Genomic DNA, 23,869 nt, shown 5'->3' with positions numbered 1-23,869 from the left:
TAACAATTTATAAAAATAAAAAAAAATATGATGAAACATAAAATAGAAATCGAGTTGGGTCCCCTGGTAAGGGATTACCTGAGTACAGGAAAATTTGAAAAAGATGAAGTATTTGGTTTGTATCCAACTATAGAGGCTAATGAAGGCGTAGTATGGAAAATTGGCAAATCTAAAGTAACATTCGAATGGGATAACATAAAAATTAATTTGGGTGGGAGAAACAGCAGGTCCAGATATCCTGGTACAGTAGGGCTATGGGAGCTCATTTCCAAAATACAGCCAAAAAATTTTACAGAAGATGATTATCAAAGTTACTCTGAAATTTTGACACTCTCTGATGCTTTGTACCAAAATAACGATGCCAGACAAATGCGTGTGAAATCGAGCAGCGGGGATAAATACAAAAGTCTGATTAAACCTATCTGGAATCAACTTAAAACCGGTAGTGGTATAAATCAATACAATACTCTACCTAAGGAATTTGTATGGGTAAACGATGTGAGAAAACTTATAGATAGGTTGCTGGTTATAGCAGGGGAGGAAAAATGCTGGGAACAATAATTTCCATAATGAGATAATGGGTATTGTAAACATGATAAGTGACAAATTAGCTAATATTATTGTAAACGATCCTAAAGGTATAGGATACTTGATTAAAATTATCAATACTTTACCTTCTAAATTCTGGAATATATCAGAGGGTCGAGGTTTAGTGAATGATATTATTAATAAACTTCCGTTCGAGTTACACGTACCTGGTTACCAATATTGTGGTCCTGGTACAAAACTCGAGAAACGAATAGAAAGAGGGGACAGGGGTATTAATCCTCTGGATGCAGCTTGCAAAGAACATCATATTGCATACAACACACACAAAGATCTGAATGATCGTCATGTGGCTGATCAAAAACTGGAAGAGGCAGCTTTTGGAAGATTAACAAGCAGAGATGCATCAATGGGTGAAAAAATAACAGCGTTGGGTACAACCATTGCTATGAATACAAAACAAAAATTAGGGTGGGGTTTGTAATATAAATACCAAAAAAATAATAATAATAATAATAATAATAATAATAAAACAACATGAAACCAAAAGGAGTTGTATACCAAATACCATATCATGATCTTAAAAATTTAAAACTTAATTCGATTTTAACTAAAAAACAACAAGAAAAGAAAAGACAATGAATAGCCAAATAAAATGGAATGAAATTATTACTCAGTACGCCACAATTAAAACGACTGCAAAATGCAAGAAAGAAAACACACAGTGGAGGATTCATATTCAGCATTCCAGCTATCCTGGCTGCATTGGATGCAGTTGGGAGCTTAGCTGGTGGTAGTGCTGCTATTGCCAAAACTGTGAGAACTAGGGCAGAACTAGAAGAGCAGTAGCGTCATAATCTTGCCATGGAGAAAAAAATAGGCAAAGGTGTGAAGTTTAGAGCACTCAGAAAATTTTTAAAAAAGAAGAAGCTCTTACCAACCAAGACATTGAACCTTTAATAAAAGTATTTAAAATAAACACTTCAGGGAGGTTTTCATGTCTGATTCTCTCCCTAAAGGTAGTCCTCACTCTAGAGAATGTGGCGTGGTGAATTTGGACAAGTCCGAAAACGTTGGTACTCACTGGATATGCTATTATAAACAAAATGACAATGCTTTTATTTTCGATTCTTTCGGAGGGGTGCCCCCTACAGAATTAATTCGTTACTTGAAACATGTTAAAATTTATTACAACGACGATCGTATTCAAGATTTCGATCAAATTTAATGTGGCCACGTTTGCATTACGATGTTCAGAATTTTAAATAAAATACCAAACATCAAATTAAAATATTTTCAAAAAGCTGTATTATATATTAAATATGGGAATTTTCACATCTCTCCAGCGAGACTTCGGTTTTGAAACTACATCTTCACGATGATATTATCTATCCAAAAGCCATAGCTCTAAGAGCATTCTACAGTATGTATCTGATTCCGAATGTAACTACCTACAACAACACTATATTAGTAGGTAATGAAAAAATAATTATTCCTCCTGGACAGTATAACTTATCTACTTTACAATATGAACTTCCAACCACTGTCTTGCTTTCTCAAAATTCTGTAACACACAGAGTAGAGATTGTAACTACCAATGAAACAGTGGACTTATCTACCATGGGAGAATTTTAGGATTTGTGAACAATAGCAAATTAGAACCAGGTATTAGGCACATAGGTAAATTTATACCAAAATTCTTAGCTATTGAGACATTGAATATTCATTGTAATATTGCCAAAGGTATGATTATCAAAGCAGAAGAAAATTCGATTGGCAGTCACAAGGAGACAGGTATTATTGCTACATTTGAACCGAATTCGGAATTTATCTTCTATTCCCCAATCCCACCAGTCTATTTCCCTGTTTCTATTGATAAAGTTAATTACATAGAAATAACAATTACGAATGAGAAAAATGAAATCATCGATATTGCCTGTGCTAATAGCACTGCGATAATAGAAATTAATATTTAGAAAATATTAATAAATACCAAGATGGAAAATATTGAGAGTTATGAATTACAGCCCTTCCCTCCAAACAGGAGGACATTTGCAAATTTGAATCAGCCTAATAAAGAGATACAGTATGACATTACGGTGGGGGACGGATTCATTCATCCACATAGATCCGATCTGTATATAAAATTTGATATTGTAAAACAAAGTACTGGTGAAGAATATCCCCCATCCGGGGCTAATGTAAAACTTGTAGATAATTTTGATCCATTCTTATTTTCCTCAAATTGAAGTCAGGAAGCATGGTACAGTGATTGACAGGATCGATAACCCTGGAATTACATCCACTAAAGTGGGGACATTGAAACTGTCCAAATCAGAGAGTGCATATTATAAAGTTGGTGGGTTCGAAGCTGGAACAAAAATTCAAGCAAAAAGTCACACAGTACTGTTACCCATGAGATTGCTATTTGGATTTTTCTCTGATTATAAAGAAATTATGTGGAAAGGTGGTTTGAGTGTCATATTTCGCAGAGCACACAATGATCATAATGCCATCATGAGATACAAAATTTTGAATGCAGATGGAACAGCTAATGAGGCTAGTTTACCCGAAGCTGCGAAATGTGTGATCCAGTCTATGGAGTTACGAATGCCTATAGTTGAATATGAATCGAATTATGCTCTCACATACAAAGCCAACATTTTGAAAAATCCCCAAATTCCGATACAGTTTTATACTTATCAATGCATTCAGAGGGCAGTGGAGGGTAATTTTTTTTAATTTGACCTTAGTAATCAGTTCCAATCTTTGCAAAATGACATGCCAGAATTTGTAGCTGTGCTGTTTCAAACAGGGACAGATGACAATCAGGAAAAGGATAGCAGCCAGTTTGATAATTGTAAAATTAAAAATGTTTACATGAAGAATGGCAGAAATGAGGTGTTCCCTCGTGAAAATTAGAATTTAAACATTACAGAACAAGATTATTTAAAATTATATGAAGCTTATAGTGCATTTAAAAGATTAACTGAAGGTAACATAAATATGTATTATAATCCAGATGAGTTCATAATTCACAGACCAATGTTTTTAATCAATGCATCAAAAACAAAATTGGTAGTTATTAATGATCGAACTAATATTAAGTTAATCTGTGAATTTCATGAAACTCTACCTGAAAATACAATATGCAGTGCTATTTTAATAGTAGAGAAGTCTTATGTTCATGATGTGAAGAATGCGAGAGTAATAGAACAATTTTAATAAAATTTTATTATTTTATTATTTACTTCAGAGCTTCTTTTTAAGGGACTCAATAAAATGTATAAAAAAATAATTATATCACATATATAAATTAAATAAAAATACAAACAAAAAATATAATATTTGTATCAATTCTTAATTTTACACTTATGGCATTGAGCTCGACGTTACACGTTACATGTTATAATGTTCCAATAAATATTTAAACGTTTCGATAAATAGTCTACAAGTGGTCTACATGCTCGGTGTATCCGAATATGTTGTTATAGTTACATAAGTTTTAATTTTTAAGTGCATTGATTACAATGTTCATTAATTTCTAAACGATGGTGTGAGATTTTTTTCCTAAGTGCATTGTGGGCATATCTTACTAATTTCTAAACAATAGTGTCCCCAAGGTAGTGTGTGAATGCCACAAGACAAAATACACCTTTTGTCATCACGAGGATCCAGGGCTACTTTTTGAATTTTATTAGTTTTTAATACATGGTCCTTACTTTGAAATCTTCTTTCAATTTTTAATATTGATTTATGCGATTCCAGACATTCAACATAGTTTTCAAAAACAAGTTTTTTACTGTATCTTTACTTGTTCCCTTAGCTTTTTAGTAACATCATTTTCCGTTTTCACAGCATAAATGTTTGCTCTCAATCCCACAAATTCTAAAATAATATCACCATTTTTTTCATCTTTTAACATGCCTGGAACTTTTTTATTATTGTATTTGGCTGAGGATAGTTAGAAGTATCTAAATATTTGGACAGTTTCGGATTTTTCAAATCTTCGTAAAAATTAGATGTCTGAATATTATAAACAAAACTATCCGTATCTATATAGAGAAGAGAAATACAATTCTTGTAGAATGGTTTCATTACATTATAATGTAATTCAAACATATGTAGTTTAGATAAATCTAGGATTGCTGCACGAACATAAATAGGTTTATTGAGTTTAATTATTTTCTTTTCCATAATAAAAAATGATAAGTTTTCATCGCAAATTTTTCTAGACTTAAATAAGGGTTTAGCCACTAGTTTCCTACACTTATTACTATCTGACACTAATTTTACGTCTATGTGTTTTCTTACATTTTCCATTGTTTTCCGGTATACAGAGTTATTCATTAATTTAAAAAAGTCTTTATCAAAATCGCAAGTAGCATTAGTTCTATGCTGAGTGTTGGTGTCAATATATAATTTTAACCACTCTGAATGTTTGAATTTGAGAATTTTGTGAACATGTTTTACACAAACCATCATACCTATTATGATTCTTAAATTTTTTATAATAAAGTACGTATCTATTTTTGGGCTCTAAAGTCAACATAAGTTTACCAGGTGCACGCTGAAATTCGGGTGCAGGTGGCAAATCTGAAAAATAATTATGTAAACTATTCGGGAATTCTAAGTCTACTTCTGCAAAAAATCCACATTCTTCATCATCAAAATTAACTATGTCTATTTTGGTAGGATCAACCCACTCAAATCCAGCATAGGATAATTTTCCCATCATAGAATACCCGTACAGATTATAAACATCAGCATAGAAAATATAATTAGAATTAGAACCATCAGTCGTGTAAATATTATTTGTTTTAGGATGCCTTTGTGTACACTGAACCATCCCTCCTCGTATACTCCTCTCGATAAACAGTAACATATCTACATCTGAAATAAGTTCTAATTTTACATTTGTTCCCAACAGCATAGCTGCCCAGGCTAAACCAGGCAGACCGTCGAAATGAACTGGATCCAGACGATAAATAGACATAGATGTTTTTCTAAAAAATTGAAACACATCCGCAAGAATAGTTACGTCTAGTCTTAAATAATAATCGTGATAGTCACCAAATGTTTTACACACTAGCTTATCCCACATTAATTTCTCATATTCGTATTCCTTATCTGTAATATGCTCTTCTATAAGTTGACTGTAAAACATCTCTTTAGGAGGAAGGCTTCTATCCGAAAATATGGAAGAGTCAGTAACATGGTCATATGGTCCGTCTTATTAATTTTGTATCTATATTCGGAAACATGTTACGAGTGAACCTAAACTGTTCATCTGATAGTTTGCTAGCTAGATTGTCTAAGCTAGCTGAGAGAAATTTATACGAATCTAAAAATCGCATCTCAATTTGTTTACCTGTTTCGGGAATAGTTACGTACTTACTAATATAAATATATTTCTCCTCGTTCTCTGCTAGGATATTTATATTTTGCTTATCGTAACCCAAACATCTAATCATATGATGAAAATCATAATTCGAACCATAATGAAAGAAAATAGGTACATAGTTAGGTTTCTGAATCTGGAGGTTGCACGATTGACATATTGTCGAGATGATTTTTCCCGAAAAGTGGCAGTGATGGAAAACTTTTTTATTACTCTCTGTATATTGCAAATTGCAAATTGGACAAGTGATTGCATTATCAAATTCTCGAATTTCTTCAATAGATGGCAAAAACATCGGTTTAGATTTCTGTCACACAGGACCAATTTTCTTAGTTTCTTCCACCATTTTTTCAAGAAAATGTTTAACTACGTTAGGTCCTCTGTATACATACGGTTTGCTATTTTCGTTATCTTTCCACACCACTATGTATCCGAAACTTTATGCCTCATGAAGTTGGTACGGTGTAGTTGAAGATGCATCTGGTTTCGGATCACAATAGGCAATCGGTTTCAGAAATGACTCGAAATCTGCAAATATGCATACCGGATGTTCTAATAATCCTCTGAGTGACTTAAATTGTTCTACTTCATTCAGTTTGGGCATAATCATGCGTACAGGCCTGTTGTCACCGCAATATATTTTATGTTCTTCAAGTTTTTGAGCAGCATCAAATATAGTTAAGCATCTTCGACAGACTTCGATCTGGTGTTCATGCTTTGTTGTTTGACTTCTTACCAAACGAGAAAGTTTACGAATGAGGCAATGGTGAAAGTTTTTATTATCCTTAATAAGTAACAAATTGATGACGATAGATAGTATTATCATTATCAACAGTACTTATTCTAAGAGGATATACCAAATTATTTGCTGCATAGGCATACACATTGATTGCCAAGGATTCATTCGCTTGTCTTTCAAATTTTGGTATGTCGGATATAGCAACAGAATACTGGATACCTAACATAGCATATTCAATCTCGTCTACATATTTTTTTATAATGACTAACCCGTTCCGGATTATCTATCCAATGAACCGGGTGAAACGCCGCCAAAACGCACCACATAATTGATTGATTGATTGATTTAGTTTATTTTACTTCGCGTTTTGTGCCTCTTGGCTAATTTGCGAAGATGGGGATGAGTGATGAAATGATGAAATTGATGAATGGACATTCACAAACAACCAAGCCCGAGCGGGATTCGAACCCGGGACCCTTAGCGTCGCAGCGCGATGTGCTACGAAAATGCACCACATAAAACACTTATTATGAGTGTTATGAATGTTCAGCACAGCTCTCTTATGCTGAAATTCTACCGGAAGTGGAACGTAGCTCGAAGCAGAAAAAGGTGTAAATTTGTTTACATAAGCGATTAATCTGTGAGGACTTCCACATAAAGATCAACCTGATCCCTTAGCCTCGAATTCATCGTGTTTCCTAATCAATTCACTAGTAAGATTAGAATAAAAAACGTTCAAATTATCAATGTCTGCCAAATAAAGAACTTGGTTTTTCGTTTTGTGAAAAAAATATTTCTTATACCATTGGTTTTCTCATATTTACAAATTAGATCAACATATACTTTTATGGAGTTGTTTTCCAGTTTATTTTTCAAAATATTTATGATAGATGTTTTAATTTCACTCAAAAAACTAGAAATATCACAGCCTGGTTTCGAAGTAAAAATAAAATCCAGGAGTTGGTTGTTGAATGCAGATCTAATCGGCTTTTGGTCATTAGACATCTTAATTTGTTTAGAAGTAGAAGCTTCAGTTTCAGGATGATCAATTTTTCTTTTCAATGTTCCATGTCCGGTTGATGCTTTGCAAATTTTCATGTGTTTACTTAAATTAGCAATGCTAATTATTTTTCCACATTGAGTACAAGGCTTAGTAGGTAACTAACGATTTATTTTCGAACCTGTTTCGCTACATCTTGCCCTATGCTTGCTAATATTAGTTTTGGAGATTAATTTCCCACAAATAACACATTCGATGAAATTGGTAGATGACATTTTTTTTAATATGCTTTAAGTAAATAACAATAAGACGCACAATCAACTCAAAATTCAATAAGATTCTATTTACTAGAAAAAAAAAACACTTTTAAACTTACGACAATTGATAAAATTTTCAGCTATGTTATTTATACATAATTTCCGGAGACAACAAGTAACATCTGATCACACCAAAACTCAATCTAATCGAAATTACTATGAAAAAAAAATCACTTGATACAATTTTTAAACTTATAAAATAATAAATAGTATGTAGCTTTAAAATACATTAAATACTTAACTTTTAACACTGCAACAACACATCCGTGCTCTACAAACACTCTCACGATACTGACTGATCTGTAATGCGAAAACCCTTTAAGTAACCTAAGCGCGGATAAAAGCATCCGAAACAGTAAGTCAATCAGAAGACACCCATTACGTCATAACCAACAACACACTAGATACCGGTCTGCGTAATAACTTGTTGCGTAAACATTGCGCAATAGTTTACCTTACGAGCCATCGCAATGTTGCGTAATTTAACTCGAAAGAAATTATGACACTCGTACCAAGTACGAGATGAAAAAACACAGATTTGCAATAGCATAAAATCGACAAAAACATTATCAAAATAGGTTTACCATTGTGGTTAAATTAATAAAAACAATAGGCCTCGTACCAAATATGACTTTGAACCCCCAAAATATATGTACTTATAAAAAACTGGAAAAACCCACAGGTGTCTGTCAAGTAAACCGGAAGAAGACCGGAAGTAAACCGGAAGTTGACCGGAAGTAGACCGGAAGTAAATCGGAAGTAAACCGGAAGTAGACCGGAAGTAAATTTGTGTGGGTGTAAGTGTAGGTGTGGGTGGGTGTGGGTGTTACGTACTTTAACTCGAAAGAAATTATGACACTCGTACGAAGTATGAGATGAAAAAACACAGATTTGCAATACTATAAAATCAACAAAAACTTTGTCAAAATAGGGTTTCCATTGTGCTTAAATTAATAAAAATAATAGGCCTCGTACCAAGTATGACTTTGAACCGCCAAAAATACACTACTGCTTAGCGATAAGGGGTTGGTAAATTCATGGAATGGCTCTGCTATTACCGGCCTTCTTGGTTCAAATGTAAAGGGACATGAGATGCTGACTAACCGCAGAATGGTTTGTGACTGAAGGTAAAGCAACAATGCGACAACACTATATCAACCCATGGAATCCTCCTTCATTCGGAGCCTCTCTTCTTCATCATGTGAAAGTATGCCTTTACACTGACTTAACAGGAAAAATATGATTCTAGATAGGAAGCTACTGATTTCACGTCGTACATTTATATCGTTATGTTTATCGCAAGAATAGGAAGGATTATAATAATGATGGAAGAAAATAATAAACATCCATTACTTAATCCGGATTCGAACCCATGATGTTCATTTCCGCAGTGTGTTATGATTAGACCTCGTATTTTAGGTTTTTTTAACCTATTTTTTCCTTTGCAGGTAAATAAGAAATAACAAGTTATATCGGCGTTTCATAAAAACACGAAACAACTGACAAAGTTTTATAGTGCTTAAAATAACCTGTTTTGCTTGTTAGAACCTATTTTAGATTTATGTGCCTAAATTAAACCTTTTTTAGGTTTTTATATTTTTTTTGTTTTGCAAGGATTTTTATATCTCACAGAGGTATTTACTAGGTTTGGTGGCGAAATAATTCAATGACTGGCGTGTTTGAAACATGTTTTCTGTCGATTTCCCTCCCCCCAAGTATATGAAGTTTATCAAAGCTTTAAACAAAACAAAAATGTCTGACGTCACTGTTACCTGCAGACAGTGGGGTTGAAAGGAGACAGTCCTCCCTACTTTTTACCCCTGCACTATAGACTCTTAATTCTAAGCCTTGCCCACTAAGATAAAGTAAACTGTCCTTGTCCCCCCTTCCCCCCTCCTTTCCATTCTCAGTTTTGCCACCCAATCGTCTCTACTGCCCGCACAGTCCCAAGTGCAAACTTCTGATCAGTGTGGACTTGCTCACTTCCGCATCAGTTTGGTCGTTTTTGGCATTCACACCTTGCGAAGTAATATTTCAGCATTCAAATTAGCACTAATAACTGTGTTTCTGTTGTAAGATAATTTTCAGCAAATTAAATGATCCTCACAGACAAAAGGTGGAGTTTGAGTGTGGATAACGCAAAAAGATTCATGGTGGTCACTAGGACCATGATAAAATTCAAGTATAATTCCTGGTTTTCAAGGTGAACTTTCCAAAAATTCAAGGATACATTCCAACCTTACGTATTACCGACTCTCACCCTCCCTTCCACACACAACAATATTGACAATATAAAGGGTTTGTATGATTCCAATGTAACAAAAAACAAAAATCAACTTCAAGATATATTATTTTGTAATAATCTTCCGTTTGTCAGATAGATTGTTATGTAAAAGACACTAACAAAGTAAACGGATTGAGAAAATTTTGTTTTATTTTCTGTGTAGCTTTCCTTTTCATCCTCAAAAAAATTAATAAAATAAAAGGTAAACTGGGAGAAACTTGCCTTTGGGCATTTATAAACATGTATAAATTTAATGGGATATGGATTAATAAAAGTTGCAATTTTTCACGTCTGCGGAGAAAAAAATGGAATAGAGAAAACATCCGCTTGTACCTTATTTCATGTCTTGCCAAAATTCATGAATAATTTCCAGATCCAATAATTCACGTGTAATTCCCGGAATTCAAGGAATTCCAAGTGAGTAGCCACCCTGATAGTGTGCAGCAAATTATGCATACGTAATTCATTTTTCATATCAACAAGTAACTTTTTCTAACAGTACAAGGCAGTATTATAATAATTTGTAGATAATTTTGAAAATGATATAAAGAAATGAAAATTTGTTTAGAAAATTAATATTTGGTTATTACGGTTCTTGTGAAATTTTGTTTTTAACGATTGTATCTAATCAGTATTTTTCAGGAATTTTGTACCAAATTGAGTCTTTTTGCAACCTATTTCAGGATTTTTCGAGCCTAATTTAAGGTTTTTAGAACCTATTTTAGGATTTTTAGAACCTATTTTCGAATTTTTAGAACCTTTTTTTCGGATTTTTAGAACCTATTTTCGGATTTTAGAGCCTATTTTAGGATTTTAGAACCTATTTTAGGATTTTTAGAACTTATTTTAGGATGTTTAGAACCTATTTTAGGATTTTTAGAGCCTATTTTAAGAACCTAAAAGCACACTTTTTAGAACCTAAAAATCCGAGGTGTAGTTATGATACTCCCTATACGAGAGAGACCAGCTAGGTTCCTGTTAGTGGTACTTGTTTACGTAGAACCTATGCAAATGTTGGTTGGGAGAATCGACCAAGAGGCAATCTTGGATCCGCCACTGAATGATGCGTGGATGATTGTGATATCGAACACTGGAAATTTAAAGATACCAGATGCCATTTTGCAACATTCTATCTATGTGATTTATACGAGTATATCAAGGTCGGAACCATACAAAAAACGCCACTCCCTCCGTTAGTGCGATAGCAGCAGAGCTGAAGACAGTACGTGCTTTGTTCTCTGCCGAATAGATTTCGCCGTTCTCTTTGGGAGAGGAATTTGAACACTCGGTTGTCACTGCCATAGCGGGGGGGAGGGGGAGGCAACCAACAAATAAGGAACAGATATTCCACACAGCGAGCAGAAAAGAATTTGGCCTTCAAGAGTTTGAATGACTCACAGATATTAAATTCATTCCTTTTGTGCCAGGGTTGTGCAATTACGTGTCAAAAAGGGTTTTCTACATTACACGTAAATTACGCGTAAAATACGTAAGAAACGTCACGTACGTAAAAAAAATAGAATCCAACATAAAAATTAAAAGAAAACGTGGTTTTCGTGATGGTTATTGTTACGTATGGCAGTTCGCAGTGGTAAAAGGTAAAAAAAAAGGCTTTAAAAACTTTCCTTCTGAATTTGCATGTGCTCTTGCATCCAGTGCCGGATCTACAAATCTTGCCCCCTCCCCCCGCAAAATATAACCAAAGGCCCCCTTTACCTACCTTCACACTCACACATTATATATATATAACATATATAATGTCTGTGTGTGTAATTCTTGATCTCACGTTGACAAACCACATACGAGGGCCTACAGGGTGATTCAAAAGTCCGTTAACCCCCCTATAAAAAGTAAAGGAGTTAGGCTGGGTACAATTGATAGAAACAGGTTAGGCTTAGGGGGAACCACGTTGGTGTGTTCCAAGCGGGTCCACCATATTAGTGGCCGCCATATTGAATTCAACTTAATTTTTTTTAATGGGAAGGGGGTGATGTGCATAGGCGCCGATTTGTTGAGAGATTTGGGGGGGGGGTAAAGCTAAGTAAACCATAAATACTGATTTATTTCTGTTTGCGGGAAGAGGGGCATTTTTTTCCCTTAAGATGGAACCTAATACACTTGAATTAACCTTTGAAAAATAGTAATTGCAATAACTGTCTTTGACAACAAAACATATATATCAGGGTACATAGAACTTTTTTAGCTGGACAAAAAAATCACTGCGCTACTGTGATTATGTAATTATACAACATAATACTTTACATGTAACTTTTGACAGAGAATATTTTTTATCATATTCTGTTTATAATACTTATTCTTACAATCGTTTATAGGAGTTTAATATCTTCACACATATTTACATAAAAAAGGAAGGCCCAAGATAAAATTTTCATCTGGGCGAGCGATTTTTGATATTTCCGAAGGGAAACAAAGGAGCCTATTTTGCAATGGACTCACTCATTCAAGAGCATGAAGACTACAGTATTTCCACGCCTCTTCCTCTATTCTCGCACATATTCATTCATAATATACCAATAATTTTCCTTAATTCATTGTCATTTTGAAAAAAGAAATACTGAAATAGTAAACGCACAAACACAAGAAAGACAATCAAATTGAGTGATAATCCCACGTTGTTGATTCTGGCCATTTCAGAGCAGAATCCTGCGTAATTTCCCACCTGTTGTGTGTTAAGTTTCTGTGTGCAAAAGTTATGTAATATGTTGGAAGATATGCATTGGGCCCCTTAGAAGGGAGTCAAACGAGAACTGGATGGGCCCGGACCCTCTACCCCTCCCTCCCAGTTTCGACACCGGTGGTGATGTGATATACGTACATCTATGACACTATTTTCTCATGAAATTGTAGCCTGATTTGATCTAAGGTCGGCATTTTTCCGGCTTTGTACCCGCAAAAAACTGATCCTGGGTCCACCCAGCATCAAATCAAATGGTACCCGTTGGAAAGGGGGTGGGGTTGTAAATGCGGCCGGATCACATCACCTCCAAGATGTACAACATGGAAAATATGTGAGGCCCTGCCCCCACATATCCTAAATGTGCCTTCACGGAGCTACATGCAAAGGAAACTTTAACTTTACCTGTGATATTGTATTCGTTTCAGTACCTCTGAGTAACTACGTTTATTTTTTATATGGGCATATACGAACCCTCGTCTCTGGGTGGGATTTTGCGGGTTGTAGATCCGGCAATGCTTACATCGGAATTTTACAAACTGCCATATTCACATTCGTATCATTATTAGTCTATGCAAGTGTATAATATGTATGAAAAAGGAATTTGAAGCTGTTACTAAAACTTTGAAACCAATACACATCAATTTTTGATAATCGTTATGCTATGTTATAAATAGACGTATGTGCTAATGCCAGATATTTACAAATACAAATATTTACAGTGATTTAATGTAATAATCTTATATTACATTATTACAACACTTGTACTACGTAAATAACAATAATTAAAAAAAATATTCAGGAGTGGGTGAGATTTGAATCTATGATGTTTCGTTCTTGACGAAAAGCAAAACGAGACGACCACTTAACCAACTGCTCCAGGAGATTGCTAACGCGAAAGCCTGTAAAACAAGTTGATCTAAGTTGAAATAACATTTTGCCGGAGTTCCGAACCATGTTTTGCCACAGATCAGGGAAAAGACGCACTTTGTAGAATCGACCGATATTGTGCAATTCATCTTTACTGTAATTTTGCCTAAAAACGAGAGAAATTTGCTTCATTGCATTGATATGGGATTTCAATTCTCTCCAGGTGGTGGAGAACGATTTCAGTGTTTCCAAATGCACATAAATTCCCCTATTTTCTATTTCAGAACGAATAGTCTTAAAAAAAATCTACATTTCTATTTCCAATTTACGATTTTCGTTTAATTGCGTATTACTGGTTTAGGCTTCATGGAATGTGAAAAAATAAAAGAAATTCACAAGAGCGTTTTCGTTTAGAAAGAAAAACTGTTGCTAGGTTGGATACTATTTGTGGACTCTGAAGCGCTATGTTGCCAAATTTACGAATTCAGGACTTTGAATTTTTTCAGGGCCGTCAATTAAGATGTTGCAAAGAGTACAGTGTCACTTAGTAATGGTAATAATAGTTTTTTACAATAATTTTTTGTCAGTGTTACAGGACTTTATGTACACCCTGTATTTGCAATGTCCTTTCTTTTCGTTACTAACTTTGTTTTTGATAAGTCACATAGTTGTGGAGTTATTACGGAGACTGGAGAAATACCATCACCCTCGACATTTGAATGCGAACTCGACAAGCTTCCTCTTCCAGACCCAAATGACAGACAGAGTTTAGTCAGTGTTCAAGTTTATTTTTCAAATAAATCAGCCAAGAAACTTATGGAATAACCCTGTGCGTGTCTCTCTCTCTCTCTCTCTCTCTCTCTCTGTGTGTGTGTGTGTGTGTGTGTGTGTGTGTGTTTGTCTGTGTGGTATAAGATTGATCTTTTAGCGTCGCTTTTCTTCCACTTTTTGCTAATCTCGACGACGAGGATTGACGAAAAATTGAGGACTAAAGGTGGTAAACGTTGTAAGTGCCAAAAGCGAAAGTGTTGGGAAATCGCGTCGTTCAGCACATCAGCCCGTACGAACGTTCACACTAGTGACTTTTTACACGCCCTTTGAACTACTTAGAGGGCTACCAGCCACTTTTCACCTTTACCACATTATCAAACATGGCACATTTCACAGTTTAACGTGGAAGACGGTGTTTGAATTCTTGTGGCACTAACAATGAACACCCACGCTCAGGACGGGAATCGAACCCGAGATCCCTGGCGTCATAGCGGAAGATGCTAACCACTCCGCCATGAAGGTCGGCTACGTGGTATAAGAATAATATGATACGCAGTATAGCTAATGTATCTTCTGTCTTAGAAATCAAATTAATTGTTATAGCAAAGCCAATGCACATTGCAAATCTTCACAGTAAAGTGAGACGAATTAGTGTGATGTGATAGATTTTATCAATTCGTTATTCCCTATCAACAGTGTGTAATGGAGGAAGCAGGATACCAGCCGCTCTCTCGAGCTCTGAAAGGTAACTCTCCGATTTGTACAATGTGCGTGACGTCATTCGTCCGTGAGCACTGATGAACCGTGAATAGGATTTCGTTATAAAAGCGACTGGCAGTGAAAGAACGTCTAATGAGCATTCGGTTGCCATGGCGACGCATCGTAAAAATCAACAAGCTGGAGATGCCGGTTCTTGCCTCTCTAAACAATGTTTGGCCGAGTTTCTTATGTTCTTCATTTTGCTCTTGAGATACTTTTTTTTTATCCCTTTGGGTTCGAGAGTTTTTCACTGAAAATAGAGCTGACATGCACGTATGAATGGAGATACTTTAACAAGGGTTATGTCAACAATCTGCATTAATTCCACTTTATGCACTGACAGGCTAATCGGAATTGGACGTACATTTTACGAAGGGATCCGTATCCGGGAACGAATCCGTGAAATAACATAACGCAGGAAGGGATGAACCATAGGCGCCGATTTCTTCAGATATTTTGGTGAAGGGGACAAAGCTAAAGAAAGCATAAATACCAATATCTTTGAAATTTGCGGCGGAAGGGGGAGTAAGTTTATTTTAAAAAAAAATCAATAGTAGAGACCAAAAAATTACAGTCTTGGATTAATCTTTCAAAAAAAAATGTTGCTCTGTCAACAAAAATATACATATCAAGATACGTCGAACTTGATGAGCTGGAAAATATCACTATATTGTGATTATATGAAGACTAAAATTGGTAAACGCTGTAAGTGCCCCAAGAATTCAAACACCGTTTTCCACGTTAAACTGTGAAATGTGCCATGCTTGATAATGTGGTAAACGTGAAAAGTGGCTGGTAGCCCTCTAAGTAGTTCAAAGGGCGTGTAAAAAGGCACTAGTGTGCACGTTCTTACGGGTTGATGTGCTGAACGATGCGATTTCCCAACACTTTCGCCCTCATATAATTATGAAACATAATACTATAGGAACTTTTGATTGAGAATTTGATTTCATAGTCTGTTTATATACTGTACTTTTTCCTACAATGCTTTGTGAGTGTTTAATATCTACACACATGTTCACACAATACACACAAAGTTACTTTTTAAAGGTTAGTTATAAAAGGTAAAGGTAAAGTACTCCCCTGTGCATAGCATCACGCCATGAAGGCGTATAGGGGGTGTGGGGGTAACGCCCCACATTTTCTTTATCCGGTCGTGAGGGGGGGTGATGTGATCAGCATCACGCCCCTGACCACCTTTACCCTCCAGGGTTTCCCCCAGGTACCCATGTTATTCGACGCTGGGTGGGCGCCGGGGCCGCTGCCATCGTTAGAAAAGTTCCCGGATTTGAACCGGCCGGGGATCGAACCCGGGACCTTTTTAAAGGTTAGTTATGCATTGTATAAATATGTAACATAAGCCGCAGTAATGCAGTATGAAATAACACACATACCTTTACCGGTATAAGTAGAAAGTTTACTAATCACTAAAGTTTTCGTTAATTAACTGTGTATTTGGAAGAAGAAATACTGAGATAGAATGAAACGCCCATTTCAGAGTAGAATGGTATTTTATTTGCCACGGAGTCCAGAAATAATTTATGAAATTTCCATTACACAAATAATATTTTGTTTCAAAATGAAATCGTGTTGAAAGTTATAGGTACATCGGGGCTTATGAGGGGGGGGGGCAAAAATAGAACTAGACCCCCCTCGGTTTCGGCGCCTCTGCTTCAAATGTCAAAATACAGCAGCCATTAATCAAACATCATTGGGCACACTAAGCGCAATGTAGAGGGCTAGGATTTTTATGAACTAAAAAATCGCACCAAAATATGCAAAATAGGAAGGGGTCTTATAACCTAATTTTTTTAAAAAAATGTAGCCTATGCACTCTATGTAATTTGCAAAATATGCCTTTACAACTGAACTGTTTCAAACATAAATATTTAACATGTGCTGAGATATTTTCACATACTACTTTTACTTCACTTTGAGCCCTGAGTTGCAATGTGCAATGAATACTTTCTGTAAATTTTCAAATAAATTCAACATATCTTCAACAACATTCTATAAAAGACGAATACGAGTACAATGAAAGATTTTGCTGAAATCCAGTAGCTACCTGCTTGTGGCGAAACAATTGAAAGTGTGTGCACTCAGAAGTTTTGGGGTAAAGTGCATTTTGTGCACTGCATTGCAATAGGGGAGGAAGGTAGTTCTCATAATTTTGCAGAAAATAAACAATGATCTACACTTCGAAAAAAATCTACAATAAGCTAATATTTGCTCAAAGTTATTTTGGGTCAAAGCCCATTTTCTGATTTCATTCCATTAGAAAAGGAGACTGGTTTTCACCATTTTTCAGGAAATTAATTGGGACCTATAATTGTGTAAAATTCAACAACTTGAGTGAACATGGAAGTAAGAACGAATCCACTTCGAAAATGGCTGTATATTCCTTGAAAAAGTGAAAATATGCTGAATATGACAGAAAATCTATCAAAATATACTCTATCATGTAGAAATGACTAAATATGCCCTTAAAAAGCACCTTATTGTAATTAGTTTCTTCATAACATGAATTTCTATTTATTTAGGGAACACATCAACCTTACAAAAAAATAATGCTAAGTCATGAAAATCCTAGAACCATTATTGTGTAATCAACAGAGCTGTAGTCGAGGGTAGACGGCGGTATACGCTGCATACCCTCTGGTTAAACCTACTCAATATAGTATACTTTCTGCTTTCGTTTCGTTCAAATTTATTTATGTAATTTGGTCATTACTCCAGAACGGATTTTAAGGTGCAGCACCTTTTCAAAAATATAGCTGTTTTCATACCAATCTTTTGAGATAGCCTATGTATTTTCGGTTAAATCAAGTAAAATGAACACACTTTGTTGCACCTTTTTGCAACCTTTTCGTGACATTAGCACATTTATCCCCTTTTTACCCACTCTTTGATAATTCAGCACCTTTTCCCTTCCTTTTCTTTCATGTTTTGTTAAAAATCTAGACAGAAAAATAGATTATTTTCATTCTTCTTGCGCAGCTACATAATATCCCTTAGTCTCATTTTGTAGAGCAGAACGAAAGCTATAAAATTGTATAATCGTATAATCATTGCAGCCCCAATAGCTCCCAAGATAATGTAGCAAAACCCGCGAGAGAAAACACAAACTTTAACAAAACCTATTCGGCAGAACCACAGTTCTCTCTGAGGTCCGCGCGTATTATATACAGAATGCGTAGAAAAACAGAGCATCGAATAAGGGCAATTTATCAGCACTTTTTTTTTGCACATTTTTGAAAACATTTTCCTCCTATACCGACTATAATTTCGAACCTTAAAATCCCTTCCCTACTTATTACAGTCAAATACTTCTGGTTTCATGTAATCGGGAACATAATGTCGAGAAAGCCCACCAATTGGTAAGCCTCAGAAATATGTAAAGATATGGCTACAAAACCACCTTGATGCACCTAAAGCAAGGGCTCGCACAAGACGTGGTGACGTATTAAGCGAGGCATTTTGGAGTGTTTTCGAATAAACAGAAAAAAAAGAAAACAACTCCAGAAGAAGCCTTTATGGCTCAATATAAGTAGTGGAGTGCGGTATTCAAAGTAATTCTCCAACTTTTTTTCATTTTTAGCGTTATCAGCAATATTTTTAAAGTAGTTAACAGTATCCAAAGTGACAATTCACAAAAGCAATATCAACAAGAAAATAATATAAAATAACATGATGTACTATTGCCCACAAAATACTACTCTATCCTTTAGGTATCAATATAATTAATAAATATGGGTTTCATATGTTAAAAATACCTTCTCTATTATAACATGCCCCATATATGCCAATTATGGGTATAAAGGCAAAGGTAAAGTTCCCCATGTATATAGCACCGTGCCAAGAAGGTACATTTAGAAGATGTGAGAGTAGGGCCACAAGCATTCTCGATCTAGACCAATTTGGAGATGATGTGATCAGCACCACGATCCCGCCGCCTTTACCCCCACCCAGGGTTGAAAGTGGTTGAGCCCCAGAGCCACGTTATACAGATCACCCAACCCGGGAATCGAACCCGGGTTCTCGCGTGGAATTCCTACACCCTACCGATTTTTTTTTTAAAGTAATGCACTTAAGCGGTAGTATCCTCCGCTTTTCACTTTTCCCCCTCAATTTCCTCATTTATCAACTTTCTCTGAATTCTCTGTAATCTCTTTGGGACGGACACAAACGTCCGAACAGGGATTCGAATCCGGGACCCCTGGCTGTGCTAACCACTCCGCCACGTAGGTCGACGACTAGACCACCGCGGTTCCATATCATCATCAATAATCTACTATCAATTGTTTTTTTTTCAGACTTTAAATGATTTCATCTATATATTTAATAGAAACAAGGTCTGGTCCTTAATGTTTCATTAAACTTAGCTTATACCTTCTGAAAATTTTGGGACTATAGCACTGATACTTATAAAGGGATGCTTTTGAAAACCAGGCGAAAATTCAATTTTGCCTAGTTCTCATAATTAATTAATTTTTTTCTATAAATCACATCATAAGGGTGTAGCTCCTCACTTTTACCAAGCATATGGGAACTAGCGTTTATTTATCCATCATGTATAGTAAACGTCCTGACCTGTAATTCAGGTAACGTCCTGTATTCTATTGACCCGGATACATCTCATTATTGATTTTACGTAATTCGGTTTCTATGGCCACAGAACTTGTCTGATGTCAATTACTGCCGTATATATAGACTGATTTTGGCATTAATGGGCCATAATTTATAAACCTATGACTGGAATTTTCCACTGGGAATACATGAATCACTGTACCAGCTGAAGGAAAACTTCAGTTACTCTCGCTGACTACATGATGCAACCCTTGAACTACTCTCAAAGGTTGGAAAGACAATTTACTCACAAACAGGTTAACCAGGACGGGATATGTCAAAATTTGAATCCGTTCCACAGAATGTCTTACAGAGAAACTGAATCCTGAACCCCTTGGAACTTTTATAAGAATTGGCGACTTTAGAAGACATCCATTATACAGGGTGGAGCATTTTCGACTACCTATTTTATAATGAAGACAGATGATTTGCTGATTACATTTATTTTCATTTTTCATTTCTAGAACAAACATCGCACCTTTGGATTACAGAAAATATATACATGAACAATGTGCATAAAATTATTTCTTGAATATAACATCTTTCAAATAACGTCCCTGGCAGGCAACACATTGTGCAAGACGGTCTTGGAAGCTACGCATGACCCATGTTCTCTGGTGTTCTGGCTGTTCTTGTTCTCCCATGCGGTTTATTTTGAACACTTCCAACTTCACGCCATTGTTTCCACCATTAATTGATTGTTTTCCTGTTAGGAACTCGTCCACGGCATTGTTGATCACCATACTCCCTGCGGAATGCACGCTGCACCCCTACAATTGACTTTGTCAACACGAACTGCTCCACACAAAATATATGTTGCTGTAGCGGCCAACGCTCCATTCCTACTGAAATCCAAAGTCACAGTGTACACGAGGCAGGAGGAAACCGCCCTCCCAATGCATTTGTTTTGCAGTGTTGCCAACCTCAAAATGTGTAGTCGAAAATGTTCCACCCTGTATTAAGAGAACGTTGAACACCTGACTAATGTAGCATCAATAACGTTCTGTTTTAATATATGAGAGGCCCTTGTTAGAGCGGCTCTGTGCCTCATGCAGCCTTTAATTAATGGGTACTTGTGGGCAGCGATGGAAGGCAAAGGCAGCCGGAGGGTGGTGCTGTTCACATCACCTCTACTATGGCCGAGATCGAGAATATTTGTAATCATACGTGACTTCATGGCATGGTGTGATACACAAGGTGTAGAAAAAACTCTATCACTAGAGAAATAATGAACGCAACACTACTCTTTACGTTCACGTTTATACCAGTCATGCACACCGTATTACAACTGTTACCATGATGATGGAAAAATTGTTATTTGACATTGTATGTTCAAACTTGTAGCCTACAATTGTCTCCGAATTTGCGGGTTTCGTTGGAGACCATTGTCGTGTCGTAGTAACATATCGCGAGGACCTGAGCGAGATTAGAATGCGAGGCCCCTATCCATTCTTTAAATTTGAAGTCTCAATATGAATCGATACAAAATCTTCAGGGATAAGTCAGCAGATTATCATCTTTAAATAATAATAAGAAATTACTAATATTTAATAATATATCAAGGAGAAATTTACACTTGACAGACTATTCTTGTAACACACTGCTGGAAGTTTCTTTAACCAAAGTAGTAGTAATAGTACCTTTTCAAAGATGTTCTTCGGTCACTAAGGCATAACTGAGATATACTTAAATATGCTAAATTTCTTTTAAAAAATCAGAAAAACAAACTACAAGTCTTTAAATAAAACCTATATTATTTTTAATGAGATTTTCTTTGTTTTTCATTTCAAAATATGTAGGATGTGAATATCCCAAAACATGGCATACGAAAAAAATATCGAAACACGCACATAAAATGGCGGTGCTTGGTATAGGGGGGGGGGATGGGAGCGCTAAACCACAACCCTGCCAAAGCGCCGAAGCAAAGTACAACATGCAGCAGAAATATGGGCTCCTCAGGACAAAAAGTACACGCATAAAATAGAAATGCTACAGTTGAAATTCGTAAGGTACGCCACTTATAAAGAAACAGGCATATATCCGCGATACGAATCATACACTTCCCTCTGTAAACACCACAACCTGCCTTTTCTCAGCAAGAGAAGGAAGATGCAATTGCTCTGTTTCTTATACAAAATCATGAACAATAATATTCAAGTGCAACATCTTCTAGAACAAATACACATACGTGTTCCTATCTCCAAGACACGATCCAAAGGGGGCCTCTTTTACTGTAGTAACAGAAGATCGAACATTATAAATAAATCACCTATCAGGAGAATGTGTGAACTGTACAACAGATGTTCCGAAAGGGAACCAAAATTAGATATATTTCACATGCCTATTGGGACATTCAAAAAAGTAATTCAAGGAATGGAAGAATAAATGTCAACAATGTAAACATAAACGCAATTTTTGTAAATCTATATTTCTTTCGTAGTTTATACTCAATTACATATATGTACGTACTTCCTAGAGTGTCAATTATTTACAGATCCTTTATTGCATACATAATTAATGTATTTCTTCAAGGTAAATAACTTCTATCCTCGATTTATACTGTGTTTATTTTATTTCCATATTTTTTGTAATTTATATATTATATTAGTATCTCCTTATACATATATATATTGTACATGGTGGTAAAGATCTGAAATACTGAGTGTAAAGATAAATACGTTGTGCATTGTACTTAATAATTGAAATATTGTATTCATGTAGGCTAATTTTGTAGATAATAGTTAGATATTTTATTCCACTCTCTTTAATTAACATGTATTATTATAACTCGGTTTGTTAACTGTTGTATACACATACGAGGGGCGATCAGGTTGCTCTGACCCTAACATAGAAAGAGCGGTAATAGAGTTTCAATTTTATTTTTATTTTTCAACATACTCCCCTGCAACTCCAATGCACTTCTCCCATCGGTGCTCCAACGCGTGGATACCTTGCAAAAAAAATCTTCCGACTGGTCCTCCAACCATGAGTCCACAGCCCTTATCACCTCAGAATCATCAGAAAATTTTTGCCCACGAATGTCATTCTTCAAATGTTTGAACAAATGGAAATCACTGGGGGCCAAATCTGGGGAATAGGGTGGGTGGGGCAGCAATTCGAACGATGCATTTGCGATAGCGGCCCTCGCAATGCGTGAGGTGTGGACAGGTGCATTGTCCTGGTGAAGGAGCACACCACGGGTCAACATCCCACGCCTCTTTTTCTTGATGGAATCACGTAATTTCTTGATTAGATCACTGTAGTATGTGCCAGTGATGGTTTGGCCTCTTTGTAGATAGTCCACAAGAAGGACACCCTTGCAGTCCCAGAAAATTGAGGCCATCACCTTCTTGGCTGACGTTTGTACCTTGAACTTCTTCGTTGGTGGAGAATGTGGGTGTTTCCACTCCATGCTTTGTGATTTTGTTTCTGGGTCGAAGTGATGGACCCATGTTTCATCCATAGTTACAAATCGGGCAAGAACATCGTCTATATCAGCACGAAACTTGGCAAGAAGTTCTTGACTGATGAGCACTCGGGTGCGCTTCTGATCTGGGGTGAGGTTTCGAGGGACCCATCTTGCAGCAATTTTTTTCATTTGCAATTCCTGGGTAATTATGTTTTGCACAGTGCCATATGACAGGCCACACATATCAGCAACATGACGGATAGTGACTCGACGATCCTTCAGCACGATATCGTGGACTTTGTTAATGTTTTCGGTCGTCATGACAGTTTTTGGTGCTCCACCTGCATGTTCATCCTCACACGACTCTCTCCCACAATTAAATTCACGACACCATCTCTTCACCATATTGTATGAAGGAGCACTGTCCCCTAATGTATCCACCAAGTCCTCAT

This window comes from Lepisma saccharinum, chromosome 15, assembly GCF_977018435.1.
Source record: "Lepisma saccharinum chromosome 15, izLepSacc3.1, whole genome shotgun sequence".
NCBI classification, from domain to species: domain Eukaryota; kingdom Metazoa; phylum Arthropoda; class Insecta; order Zygentoma; family Lepismatidae; genus Lepisma; species Lepisma saccharinum.
Note: the sequence above shows the minus strand (reverse complement) of the source record.